The sequence below is a fragment of the Alligator sinensis genome, unplaced genomic scaffold (assembly GCF_000455745.1).
Source record: "Alligator sinensis unplaced genomic scaffold, ASM45574v1 scaffold389_1, whole genome shotgun sequence".
Lineage (NCBI taxonomy): Eukaryota > Metazoa > Chordata > Crocodylia > Alligatoridae > Alligator > Alligator sinensis.
Genome location: NW_005841951.1, coordinates 1,193,066 through 1,197,050, shown reverse-complemented (window position 1 = coordinate 1,197,050; position 3,985 = coordinate 1,193,066). Strand labels below are relative to the sequence as shown.

Genomic DNA, 3,985 nt, shown 5'->3' with positions numbered 1-3,985 from the left:
CGCCCCCCCCCCCCCCCCCCCGTGTGCGCAGTGAGGAAGGGAGTCGGGCTGGGGCAGGTGCTGTATGGGTGGGGCAGAGTGTGGGGCAGCAGGGTGGCTCATTCAGGTGGGGGGGGGGTCTTGTGCTCCCCTGGGGGAGGCATGGGGGGCACGTGCTCCCCAGATCTGTGCACAGGGTAAAGGCAGGCTGCCTGCTGCAGGCTTGGGGCCGGGGCTGCATCAGCCAATTGTCAGTGGTGGGGCTCGCCCAGGGTTTTGAGTGGGTGGCAGCAGTGCTGGGAAGGTGGGGGGCTTTGGCAAATTTTGGGTCAGCTGTAGCCCACCCCATAAACCCCTTCCCAGTGACGCCACCACCATCTGCTCTGCCTGAGCATAGCCCTGGCCCAGCCCTCTTGCCAGGAAGAGGCTGGTGCAGCCCCAGCCCTAAGTGTGCAGCGGGCAGCCCGCCCTCACCCCCTGCACAGATCCAGGGGATGTGCCCCCCATACCTCCTTCGGGGTGCACAGTGGTGGGAACTAAGCCCCTCCCCACCTCCCTGCGCCCTCTGGACAAGGTGTCCCTGGCTCTGTCCTGTGCTCCACCCCAGTTGCGCAGCATCTGTCCCTGCCCCAGCCCCATTTCCTCTTTCACCGTAAGGGCCTTGATCTTCCCTACCCCACGCCCCTTCCCTCCAACAGACTTACCAGCTAGATGCTGCTTTCCAAGCTGCGGGGCTGCATATCGGTAATCGGATCGGTATTCGCCGATACGGCTGGTCAATAATCGGCCATTAGTATCGGCCCAGAAAATCTTTATCGGTGCACCATTAGTCAAAACTGAAAAAGGAAGGGGAGCCTAGAGATTCTGGCTGTAGCAGCCTGGCTCATGAGCTGCATGCGGCCCCCCAGTTGGACAGCCCTGATCTAGAGAAATGTAAGGAGTTTAGACTCTCTAATCCTTTTTGCATCCTTTGAGACACCATGTAATTTTACTCTTTTAAAGTCTTCCCCCCTTCACCCCCCCCCCCCCCCCCCCCCCCCCGAGTAATCTTAAAATACCAGGTTTTGACTATGGTAGTTGATGATGATGAGCAATGCTGTGCACTTTGTATTACCATCTCTCCATGCCTCCTTTTGTTTAGGTAAAACAAAGTTACTTATTGAAAAAGAAGCATCATTAAATAGTTCCAGATCTTTTGTCTGACAGGATGGCGATCCTGGTATATAGAATCCTAAGGTGACACATTTGAAGAATGGCAAATATGGGATCTTTAGGCTTAAGAGGGAGATGAAAATAGTTGGGATGGGTACAAAAAGCTTTGGTATTGTTGGATCACAGAACTTCATTTATGACATAAAGTGTCTTCTCTAACACCAATATTAAATCATAGTCTGTTACTGACCAGCAACATTTATCTTAACTAAAGATTGTAAGGGACACTGAATGTGCCAGTGGCTGTGCTGTCCTGAGATTTCATTATGGGAGAAGGGAAAGGGAAACAGTTCTTTTATACCTCTTTAGGTGGATAAGTTCTAGGTCTTAAAGTTATAATGCCACACCAGAAACAGCTAGTGCCATAAGTCTGAGCTTTAGTAGCATGCCAACAGAAGTAGGATTTGCCTGCCATGAAGGTAAAGAAAGCATAAGGCTGAGTTGCAGTTGGAAGATTTTTTGTCTTGTTAACTAGAAAAAAAACTTTCTGCCAAGGACTAAACCTAAATGGTGATTTGTCTTTTTGTGCGATTTCTCCAATACCTGTAGGAGGAAGTATTTGAATTTGGGCTGTATCTGAAGCTTTTAGTTTTAGTTTGAACCAATAAAAGTAAGACGGCATTGAGAGATAGATGTGGGTCCCATGCAAAGGGCAGTTTCCTTATAGGAGTCTATTTTTGGGGGTGGGGTGGGGTGGGGGGCGGGAGGGGAGGGCGAGGGTCCTTGGCAGCCATGCGCGTTATAGCAACATTTGTGCTATACACACGAGCCTGATTGTTCACCCCTTCCCCGCCCCACCAACCAACCCAACTGTCATACAGTCTTCGGTGTAGAAGCTATTGTTTTCTCTAATTTATTTATTTTGGTTGTTGTTTTTAATTCTGCAACACTGAAGGACTTCTGTATAGATACAGGCTGACAGACTTCAAATGGTGAATATTTCTCCTGTTCCTAAAGCACAACTAGTGTCTCTCACAAATTAAGCAAGCGTAAGAAATTATCACATGCATTTCACTGTAATATAGACAAAGAGGCTACATGCAGCCGTCTTACAGAAACCCACAAAAGCAAGGAAGTTAAGCCACTTGACAGGATGTGCTCTTTACTCCATCCAGCAATCACACCTAACAATTACCTAAACTTCCAAATACTGCAGTGTAACTAGGCTGTTACTAACTTACAGTACGAAGGCTCTTGCTTAAGAATGGCAACCATTCATCATCCCCTTTACATACAACCTTTCCAATTGTCTTTTCCTGAGAACAGCCAACTGCATCAAAGATCTACAGCTATTGTTGGGAAATGCAAAGGAGTGATCTGGACAAAGGGTTAATTATGTTCAGAAGGTCAGAGTAAACAGAAGTCTTAAGTCAGATGGTTTTGCCTCTCAGTTTAAGGTGCATCTATAGAGAGGTCTAACTACATCACGGATAAGGATAAGTTTTATATTGCAGTCATATCTTGCAGGCCTCATTTAGGGTTGTGTTGTGCAAAGGCAGACCACTTCACAAGAATTATCCTGAGGGTACAAACGGTACAAGGCTGCAGGTTTTTTTTAAATTTCTACTTTCTTCACATTCATTGCCACCCATAAGTTTGCAGTATACAGTACTCCTATACTGCTTGTCAGGTGCCCACAGAATTGCATTTGTCCTGTATGCATCTTTATTAAACTATCTCCGGGGTTTACAGTCAGTAGCATAACTCTCCTACCCCTGCTCTTAAGGGGTAATGGGTTTTTATTTTAAATGAAAAGGAGGTATTGTCTAATATGGGGAACTACAGGAGAAGAATAACTGTGTGTGCCAGTCTCTCATCTTTTGGTAACTTAGCAGCATAAGAAGTCTAAAAATAGAAGTACTCTAATGCTACATATAGTTATTCTCTTGCTCTGAACAACTAAATCATTATATACGGTGGCAGTATTATGGACTGTTCTTTCCTAAATTGCAGTAGGTTTTTTCAAGGCTGACTCATTTTACAAGAAATATACATGCTTAGCAAGATGTCTGACCAGCACTAGATGTTGCAGGTAGCTGGTTAGCAGAAGATCTTTACACTTTCTAATCAAGCAAATAGTATGTAGAAAAAAGCAGTGCTTAAGAGTGACTGGAGAAATTCTGCTGACCTCTCTTTACAGCTGTGAAAGTGACATGGTTATTGCAGATCAAAATACTTCAACCATTTAAACTTTTGGGCTTGTAAACAGCATGCTTATTCAGGGTTATTTGACTCAATGTACCCTGGCTGTACTGATTCTGCTTCTATAAACAACACTGGTACTATTTCCCTCCCCCTTGCGTGGCAGGAATACAGAAATACCAAGCCACTTCAACCTTTGAGCCCAACAAATCTGGCCTTAACTGCCAGCAGAGGCTCATAATTTTAGATCCAGCAGTCAGGAAATCAGTACATGCTGACATGTCTCATGGACCTTTTGTTACATGAAGAATTTTTTAAAATTTGGATCATATAGTTATATTTATCACAAACGGTATAAAGCCATGCATTATGCACAGAAGACTGGAATATACATGTGACTTTGAATGTATGGCTAGACAAAATGTTTAATTTAGGCTTAAATTAGAACATTTTAAAACACTTTCATTCATAGAAAGGCAGTGTGGTCCATGGTAGTAGGTCCTAACCTTTACCGGCCCATGGGAAACGGTACTAGGCAGGTAATGCATTGTTGACAACAGCATACACTCTTCTCCTTGTTGTGCGGGCCGGCTCCCGATCTCGGGGGCGAGCCGGGCCCGCCTTTGTGCACACAGGCTGTGGCCAGCAGCCC

At 45.7% G+C, this 3,985-nt stretch overlaps 1 protein-coding gene across 1 annotated transcript in view; it reads left to right on the top strand.

Moving 5' to 3' along the window:
- Positions 1–3,985, top strand: part of MARCH7 (membrane associated ring-CH-type finger 7) — a 37,673-nt gene that overhangs the window by 11,157 nt on the left and 22,531 nt on the right.